This window comes from Crotalus tigris, unplaced genomic scaffold (genome assembly GCF_016545835.1).
Source record: "Crotalus tigris isolate CLP2741 ecotype Arizona unplaced genomic scaffold, ASM1654583v1 scf7180000020397.568083, whole genome shotgun sequence".
In the NCBI taxonomy this organism is placed as follows: Eukaryota; Metazoa; Chordata; class Lepidosauria; order Squamata; family Viperidae; genus Crotalus; species Crotalus tigris.
The window spans coordinates 549730-560555 of NW_024098005.1; positions in this window are offsets into that span (position 1 = coordinate 549730).

The window sequence follows — 10826 nt, forward strand, 5'->3', positions numbered from 1 at the left end:
TTTGTATCAAAACCCCACGCATGTAAGCTTTACTTGCATCCCATACCATTGACATTGAAGTTCCCTTATGCATATTTAAAACAAAATATTCCTTTAAGTGCTCTTTAAGTTTCTGAACATTCATTTCTTGTCTAAACAAGTTTTCATTCAACCTCCAAGATCTCCTCTCCTCTTTTTCAGTATCCAATTCCATCCACACTGGACTATGATCTGTCAATGTCCTTGGAAATATCTTTACATTCTTTACCCTAAAATATAAATCCATTGTGATCAGAAAAAAGTCAATTCTTGAAAAAGATTGGTGTCTGTCCGAAAAAAAGGTGAAATCTCTCTCTTCCAAATTATGTTCTCGCCAATAGTCTCGCAACTCCCAGTCCTCTTTCAAATCAAAAAAGGCCTTAGGTAATTTGGCCTGTTTAAAAGAAGTAGAAAGTCCTTTTTTATCTCTATATGTATCTAAAACTCCATTCCAATCTCCCATTAATATAACAGATCTATAATCCAGTAAAATCAGTTTTTGATGTAGCAAGCTATAAAATTGTTCCTGTTGTTGATTTGGTGCATACAAACCTACTATAAGTATTTTCTTACCATACAATCCCACTTCAATCATAACATATCTCCCTTGAGGATCAGAATCTACTAAACAAGCTGATAAATTTTGCTTAACATAGATAACTACACCCCCTTTTTTCCCAAGAGCAAAAGATACAAAGTGAGATCCCAATCGAGCATTAACTAAATATTTTTGATCCTTAGAGATAATATGTGTTTCCTGCAAACAAATAATGTCATTATTATGTTGCTTCAAATAGTGAAATATTTTCTTTCTCTTCTGAGGGGAATTAAGGCCATTAGCATTCCATGTCAGGAGCTTTACCATCTGCCTCATCCAAAAGCCTGGAGAAGACTGCTTGAAGATCTGCCATTTTAAAATTAATAATAATAAGACTAAAATATTGCCTAAGAACATGACCAACTTGGATAAGGAGACCTTGGTTAGATTGACAGGCTTTGAGGTCGTTAATAAGGTAAAATATTTGGGTGTTATTTTATCTGCTTCCAATGCAAAACTGTATAAAAATAATTATGAAATGCTGTGGGTTAAAATACAAAAGGATTTGGACAATTGGAAAAAGCTGCAATTGTCCCTCTTGGGGAGAATAGCAGCGATTAAAATGAATGTTCTGCCAAAATTTCTTTTTTTATTTCAAATGATACCTATTTTAAAGAAAGAAGCAGATTTAGATGAGTGGCAGAAAGGTATCAATAAATTTATCTGGGCAGGGAAAAAACCAAGAGTAAAACTTAAAATTATACAAGATATACGAGAGAGAGGTGGACTTAAGGTACCGAATTTGAAATTGTATTATGATGCTGTGGTCTTAACATTAATCAGTGATTGGGTTAACCTAACAAATGTAGATATACTCCTTCTGGAGGGATGGGATTTACTTTTTGGATGGCATGCCTATTTAATTTATAATAAAAAGGTTGATAGGGTTTTTAGATCTCATATCTTAAGAACTTCTTTACTTCGGGTTTGGAAGAAATATTATAGAAGTGATTCAAGAATTCCATTATGGGCTATTCCATGGCATGCAATAGAAGGAATAAGGAGAGGAGTTAAGATGGATACTATTTCTTATACACAATTACTTAAGTGGGATGGTAAAAATTGGCAATTAAAATCTACGGATGAATTAGCACAAGAAAATATTATTTATTCATGGTTTCAGTATAAACAACTATTGGAAAGGTGGAAGATAGATTATAATGTGGGCTTGCTTAGAGAGGATGAGAATTTGTTAAAACAAATTAGAGATCAAAGTCAAACCCATATTAAAAGAATTTATGGTGTCTTGGTGGAATTGGATTCAGAAGCAGAGTTAGTTAAAGATTGTATGGTTAAGTGGGCACAAAATTTTGATGAACCGATCTTATTAGATACATGGGAGATTATTTGGGTGAGGAATGTTAAATTCACGCAAGCCCAAAATTTACGGGAAAATTTTTATAAAATGTTTTATAGATGGTACCTTGATCCGCAAAAAATGTCTCGTATGTATTCAAACCTGCAGCCTAAATGTTGGAGATGTGGTTGCTTGGATGCTACTTATTATCATATCTGGTGGTCATGTAAAAGTATAAAAGCTTTTTGGATTAAGATATGGTGGAATATTCAAGGAATTTTTAAAAGAAGGATAAAATTTACTCCACAATTGTTTTTGTTGGGTATTGTTCCGGATTGTGATGACAAAGAGATTATTTTAATGTTAAATTTAATTACTGCAGCTAGGTTGTTAATAGGGCAATATTGGAAGAAGGAATCTTTGCCTACTTTGCAAGAATGGTTTTTTAAAGTTTCTTACTTAGCGGAAATGGCAAAAATTTCGGCTTTCTTGAAGGATCAATCGCAAGAGAAGTATCTCTTGGTGTGGAAAAGATGGATAAATTTTATACAATATAAGTATGATATAAGAAAATATTATCTAGCTTTCGAATAATTTATATTTAAAGTTTAAGATATTATCTAGAAGTGTAATTATTATTATTATTTAATTTTTTATTTTTTTATCTTCCCTTTTTTTTCTCTTCTTGTTTTTTATATATAATGGAGTTAAAGTATTTTACAATTTGTTTATTGAGTGTAATTATATTTGCTTAAGGTTTATTTGGGCTTAAAACTTTTTTTCTTTTAAGTTCTAGTTAAGCCTGTATTCAGCTCTGGGAAGAATGGGGGAGGGTTTTGGGGTGGGTTGGGAGGGATTGGGGAAGGGGTTTTTATTGTAAAATCTTAAAAATTTTTAATAATAATAATAAAAAAGCTGCCAAGCTTTCGTTTGGAAACTCCAAACATCATCAGGGCTAAGGAGCCAGTAAACAATGATGACTTAAATGGGTTTTGCCGGCATCTGCACCCGGCTCATGGACCGCGTCACCGGTCCCGGCCGGTTAATTAGTGTTCCAGATGTTTCTTTATTACTCTCCTTGCGCTTCCTTCTATGGTTCTTCCGGATCATTCCTTCCACTATCTCATTACTAACATTCATCTCCTCCACCACCCCTTTATCCTTATTTCCTTCCATAGTACTGACCCTCATCCCCTTTTTGTTTTCATTTCTCACCATTCAAAGGCTTAACAAATCAAGTAAAAGCAGGATAACAATCAACGCTGAGTGCACGGTAAGTCTACAACTTACAACAGTTCATTTAGTGACCATTCAAAATTACAACAGCACTGAAAAGAGTGACTTATGGCCGTTTTTCAAAGTTACGACCTCTGCAGCAACCCCCAGTGATCATGTAATCAAAATTCAGAAGTTTGGCAACTAGTTCATATTTATGACCATTGCAGTGTCCCCGGGGTCACCAATCCTCTTTTGTGACCTTCTGACAAGCAAAGCCAATGGGGAAGACGGATTCACTTAACAACCGGCTTACTAACTTATCAACTGCAGGGATTCACTTAGCAGCTGTGGCAAGAAAAGTTGTATCATGGGGCAAAAAAACCTCACTTAACAAGTGCCTCACTTAACAAGTGAAATTTTGGACTCAATTGTGGCTGTGAGTCGAGGAATATCTTTATATGTTGGAAGTTTGGCAAATGAAGTTCGATGGTTTTAAATCCCTCAAGACTCAAGTTCAGTGTGCTGCAACCAATATGGACAGGCTCTTAGAAAAAAGAGAGAAAGACATCGCAATGCTAATATTTATAATGTTATCTGTCTTGCTAATATATATGTTTGTGTATGCTGGGAAAAGTGGGAAAACATGTCTTTAAAAAAGGAAAGATGAAGCTCTCTCATCTATGGGCTTGGGATGAGATCAATGCCACGTGATGAGGATTTTTCCTAGAAAAATGTTTACTGGATGATGTTTGGTTGCAAAAGAGAGACATGAGAACATGAGAACAAGCCCATAAAGAGATGTAAGATGCTCAAGAGCCCCACCTTCCATATGCTTGTGCACAACTCACCACAACCAACTTGCTATGAGACAACTTGCCACGGTCAACTTGTTGCCACCAACTCGCCGTGGCCAAGATTAGATGACCTCCAAGGTCCCTTCCAACTTTATTATTATTATTATTATTATTATTATTATTAACAACTCACCGTGGGACAAGAGTCACACTAATATTGAAGAAAAGGTGGAATAGAATTTTGAAGAAAGGATGCCAAAGGAGGAACAGAATGAACTGTGAATGACAAAAATTAAAATATTTTTTAAATGATTTTAAATAATGAAATTGAATTGTTGAATTGTCCCAGGGTGAGTGAGTTGTTCCATTCTGCCCCCCCCCCACTCCCGTGCTCTTTCAGCTGCCTTTAGATGGTTATCTGGATGGATGGATGGACAGATAGATGGTCTCATTTATCTCTTTCAGATGATTCTTTTCATAAGCACATTAAAACTGGAAAAAGAATTATTTGAAAACTTTTAATCTGTTCAGATATTGAGTGTTTCCTGCTCATAAAAAATGTATACTTGATAGTTCTCATTTTTTTCTCAGTCCTTCTCTCCTTCTCTCTTCAAATGTTCCTTCCAAGCACATGCAAACACATGTTAAGAAATGGCATTTCCCATGTCCATGCCATGTTCTTGCCCTATTTACCAAGTCCCAGATGGAGATGACACAAAAAACATCAATGATACTGAATGACCTAATCTTTCTAGAGAGAAAGGGGGAAAACCTCAATTCTTGTCAAACATTCCAGTGGGTGTTTCTTTAAGTGGAATCTATAGAAATTGTTAAGGCACCAGCTAGAAGCCAGGAGACGTGAGTTCTAGTCCCACCTTAGTAATAAAAGCCGGCTGGGTGACCGTGGGCCAGTCACTTAGTCCTCAGAGAATGGTTGTTGTGAGAAAAATAGGAGGACAAAGCAGTATTATGGATGTTCTCCACCTTGAGTTATTTATAAAAAAATAATAAAGGCAGAATAAAAGATAAATAAAAAATTAAAGCACTCAGTTGAAATTTGAAATGTGGGCTTCCTCCATATAGATAGTATCAATCTATCTATGATTTATATTTATATCCAGATATGTAAACTTGGTCTCTGTATAAAGATAGTTATTAACTATATTTTTTCATGTATATATAAAGTGTGTATTTCTTATCAGGTACACTTGTTCTCACTGACACTGGGATCACTGTTCCTATTTATACCTGTATATTGTTTTTACCTTTTCCTCTGCTGAAGGATTACTGGACCTGTGATTGTTGAAACCATACAAATATATCTTCCCTTTGCCCATCCCAAGAAAATTTATTATCTCAAAGACCTGCTTCTTCTGTTTTACTCACTTTCTCTTTGACTCTGGCAAATTCCACTATCTGAATAAGATCTAGATACTGAGATTTATTTTTTTTTAATCAACAAAACAAAGTAAAGCAAAACATAACATACATACACACACAGTATACTGTATACTCCTCCCCCTTTTTTTAACAGCGATTACGTAACGGTAATCTTCTATTATTTACATTTCCCCCCTTATTCTTCTTTAGAATATTTGTCCTTATTGCCCCGTTGTTTCTTATTTACATTTTTCTTCCTTCATATTCTACTTCTTACTAAGAATAATTCATATTATTACTATTATACATTATTATACACATATTTTCACTTTTGACCTTTCCATATTTATTCTCCTCTATTATTTCTAGTCTCCAACCAGTCATACCACTTGTTCCATGTTATATAGTACTCTGTGTCTTCCTTTTCTTTTAACCGAGATTTATATTTATACAAATATCCACATCGCTAAATTAGGTCTAACCTGCATCTCATTCGTTTCAGTAGATCTATTTTAAGAACGACTGTATTCAGAGCTAATCATTGACCCTGTTTATGGTGGTGATGGAGGAGAAAAAAGGCAAAATGTTTTCACCACTGCAATTTCTGGATTTTCCAGCAAAGATGAAACTCTGGGGCGGCAATTTGGCTGTCTGAGCAGCAATCCCCCTCCCCCTTTCTGAACAACTCTATCATGTAGCCAGTTGATACTGTTTGGTTAATACTGCGGCATGCCAAACAAACAAGGAAATACACATAAAGCCTTCGTTACAAATATTCTCTAATGTTCGCTACTACCCACACTTTAGGCCCAGCCTGTATTTGATAGCTGTACTGGCTGCAGTACAAAATTTTGGGAACCACACAATCTATATCTGACCAGGGAATACAGAACAGCCTTCAGCTGTAAGAGTTTGGGGTTCATGGCAATAAGGAGTCATCCAGCAGAAGGAAGAGAAGGACCGTTTGAGCAGTTTTTGTCTTGGTCTTTGTCATTTGTAGACTATAGCTGGGACCAGCCAGGCATAATTGCTTGGAATGTGATGCTTTTCACTGAATAGAACGGTAAAACTGTCTGCTGATTCTGGTCCAGCAAAGATCATATGATTGGCCAAGTGACAGTTTGCAGCAATGTAGCAAATGAATTGATCGTGGTTTAATTGCAAAGCCCTGGCTCCTTTCCCTCCCAATTCACTGTTATTTTTCAACCTTCAAGCATGGGCTTTCCTTACAATAGCCATGCAAATAGTAATGCACCAGCTACCTGCACTACAGAGCATATGGGGTATGCTCTCTCTTTAGCTTTACAAAGTTTTTCCAAATGGTTCAGAGCCTCTTTGGTTCTCACTCAGGAAGAGAGGTAATAGAGTTGTTGGTAGCTGGCTAGGATACCTTTGTGAGACACTTTGAGGGCAAAATTGGTCAAACTTGTTTTGACTCAGATGCCACCATATTGGCAGTTCAATCTGCGAAAATGTCTGAGCATGTAGATTCAACTCCAGCAGTCATTTCATCAAGGAGCTGGTAGGACTGTTGAACAAAAAAGGACAAGGATACCTACTTGTCACACACAGCTGTCATTGGATTCTACAGATGACTGACACAATTCCATCTAACTCTAAAACTGATTTTTTTAAAAAAAGACAAAGCGTATGCTAAGAACAGCAAACATTTGTCATAGGTAAAGTTTTAAGCTTATTCCCTTAAAGGGCTCTGGAAATTGAATTGAAGACTGCTCTAAAATCAACAAACCTAGGCACAGTTGTGAGCAGATGCTGTGGGTATATCCATCTGCAAAATGCTGTAGAGTCAAGAATCAATTTGTTATGGATCTTCCTTTCTTAAACTTCTTTTTACATCATTAAAGATGTTCTCCTGTCCCATCCAATCATGACTGATTGATTACTTGTCATCAGCTCGTTAGGACTACATAAATAGATTTCCTCCATGATGATCTGTCCCTTACTTGGTTCTTCAACTCTTCCAACAGTGCACTCACTGCTACTGTAACTGAGTAATGCACAGTTTGCATTGTAAATTGCCGTAAGTCATTCTAGATGCAGTGGTTGATAGATCAATGTTTTTTTCAATAGGGTGTATTTTTACACCTAGCCTAGGTTTGCTTTTAAATATACTCTTTATTTATTTGAACGAATGAACCTTTATTATCAAAGTATAACATGTATACAATGAGAGTGGCTGAGCCTCCCTCCATGCCCCCACCACCATAACTCACAGTGACTATAAACCCCCAACTTATCATACCCTGTGAGCTAATTGCACAGCACGCCGGCCTCACGAGTCTGTCGTGCATAAAATTATGTCCCATTCAAGAGCCTGACAGCCCATGGATAAAAGCTGTTCTTCAGCCTCTTGGTACAGCTGGCTATGTTTCTATATCTCCTACCCGATGGTAGGAGAGTAAAGAGGTACCAACCAGGGTGTGAATCATCCCTGAGAATTTTCCTCGCTCTACCAAGGCAACGGGCCCTGGTGATGTCATCCAATGGTGTCAGGGAACAGCCTACGATGTTTTGTGCCATGGTCACCACCCTCTGTAATACCTTCCTGTCCACGGCTGTCAAGCCAGCATACCAAACCACAATATAATGTGTGAGAACGCTTTCAATAGTAGACCGGTAGAAGAAGGTCATGAGTTGTCATTCCACCCTGTTCTTCTGCAAAACCCTGAGGAAGTGGAACCTTTAGTATACATAGAACCTCTCTATATTTATTTAGAGCCGTGGTGGCACAGTAGTTAGAAAGCAGTATTGCAGGCAAACTCTGCCCCAGCCAGCAGTTCGATTCTGACCAGCTCAAGGTTGGCTCAGCCTTCCATCCTTCTGAGGTTGGTAAAATGAGGACCCAGACTTCTGGGGGCCATATGCTGACTCTGTAAACTGCTTAGAAAGGGCTGTAAAGCACTATGAAGTGGTATATAAGTCTAAGTACTATTGCTATTGCTATTTAGATTTATATCCTATTTATGAACAAGATTATATGCATGCCAATCTCTTTTCCTTTTTCCTCCAACAATCACCCTGTGAGGGAGGTTGGGTTTAGCCAAAGTGAACTTCTGTGATTAAGAATCTGGGTCTCTATGTCACATTTTGATCATTTTCCCCTAGACAATATCACTTGAAATTGATTTGATACTTTGTGGTTACTTCTTCCTGTCTCCAAGCCTTCAGAAACAGTTTGAAACTACTCTGTGTTTTTCTCACCAAGGCTGACTTTGAAATGTTAAGAAAAATGGTCTTTCCCAAGCTTTGCAGACCTATAGAGTTGTGCTTGTAAGCAGACTTCAGAGAAGTTTCCTTTATTCCATAAATTATTTACTATTTCCACAACTGTCAGGTGGAAAAAAAACAGGTCCACATGTGAAGGTCCAGTTAAACTGATTTATTACTATAGCCTAGGAACAAGAATTGTTTCAACTAATAGACTCTACCTGCTTAGAGTTAGATAATGATCAGCAGCATTCAAAAGCAGTTGGACTTAGTTTCCTTGTAGCTATGTAGGGATTCTGGGCTGATGCCTCTTTTCACCCTGCCCCCAGTTCCACCACTCCTTCTTCCATATCAGCAGAGATTACCCAGGCTGTTTTTCTTAGAAAACTTTTGGGTCTTCCTCCCTGTCTTGGATTTGCTTCAATGTACCTGGAACTGGGCATTCGTTCAGTCGAATGCATGGCGTGAATTAACACCTTTAAATGGTGGTTTTGGGTGCTCTTTTTGGCAGCCCCTGGTAGCAACCTCTCCCTGGTGTTTGCTGATTCTCATAATTCTCATTGGGAGAGGGAGCTGATGAAGAAACTCCACTTGCTAGGTTTTATGGGGGATGCTCTGGGAGATTATGGTCTTAAGGAGTCCCAGTTTAGGGTAGTCCAACGGCTTGTGGACATAGATTTGCAATACTTAAGAGCCAGAGCCAACAAAACCTGCTCCCCTTTGATCTTCAGCCATTCTAATAATTATGGATTGAGGATGGCCTCTTATTTCTATACTCTAACCATCCCCAAGTATAGAAGAGTCTTTTCCCTAGCCCGTTTCAATGTCTTGCCCTCAGCACTACTCGACGGACAATTCAAGAGGCTCCCGTTTAGTGAGCGACTATGACCCTGTGATAGGGCTGAAGTTGAAACTGTGGAGCATGTCTTATTATACTGCCCTATGTATAATACAGCCAGAATTAAATTATTGCCTCTCTTTAAAATTGATCCCTCTGGTTCTAATGTTAGTAATTTAGTTTTATATTGTCTAGGGGATGGCTCCTCCTATATTACTTCTCAGGTTTCTAAATTTCTTTTAAGAGCTGTAACTATTAGAGGAGAACGTTGTAATTCCCTTTAGCCAAGGCTTTTGGTGTTAGTTGTTTGTGATTATATTTTTCTTGTGTTTTCTTTTGTTGCACTTGCATTTTGGTCTGTGACCGCAAAGTAAATTATATATATATATATATCAGCAGAGACAACAGCAAAAGTTCAGAAGGGCACAGGGCTGATCTGAAGGTGGCCCAAGTGCCCGTTTGTGGAAGTGCCCATTGTTTTATACAATTTGTCTCAATTCTCCAGCTTTGTACAGTTGGACCTTCTGTTCCATAAAAATAGACTTTAAAAGATGCCACATGACATGTGAGATGACTAAATCAGAAGATTGTGGTCAGGAGCAGTGGTGGCGCAGTGGTTAGAACTCATTGCTCACTGCCAAGGTTGACTCAGCCTTCCATCCTTCCGAGGTCAGTAAAATGAGGACCCAGATTGTTGGGGAAAATATGCTGACTCTGTGAACCACTTAGAGAGGACTGTAAAGCACTGTGAAGCGGTTGATAAGTCTAAGTGCTAAGTGCTGCTATTGCTAATAGACCAAGCATTCCATAGTGAGCAGAGCTGCTCTTTTCATAATATCCTTTGGATCTCAGGACGCAATCCTGAGCTTTTCTGCATAAGAAAAGCTATGCTCACTATGTAAGGCCTGCCCTTGTAAAAATGTTCAGTAACAATTTTTTAAAAATGAAGTTAAGAAGATGGTTTATGTTGAAATTGGCATGTCAGTATGCACTGCCTAATGGTAAGCAAGGGGCTGGGCCCTTTGACATCTAAAATTAGGAATTGAAGTTTTCCTTGAAAAGTGTTACATAACAAGAATAGATACAATTTACCGTTTATGGAACACAAGTGGGCTACTCCAGCAAATTTTAGTCTGTCTGTGCTGTGGCTAAAATGTATGCATTGCATCATGCTTCTGTAATGAAATAGACGGTGCAGAGTGGAAAGAGGGATTGGTAAGAAATTGTGGAGTCTGAGGAATGAAAGGAAGATTAGGGGTCAACACTGAAGAGGCTTATGCCTAAGGATACCTACCATGTAGTAGGACCATACTGCTATTATCCTTCTCACCTTTCCTATTATCTACTCCTATTGGTGTCTTATGACTATCACTTGTTGGTTTTATCTTGGGACCTATGGTTGTATATTATGACTTATGATTTATCACTTTGTTGCTTGTATGTATACTGAGAGCT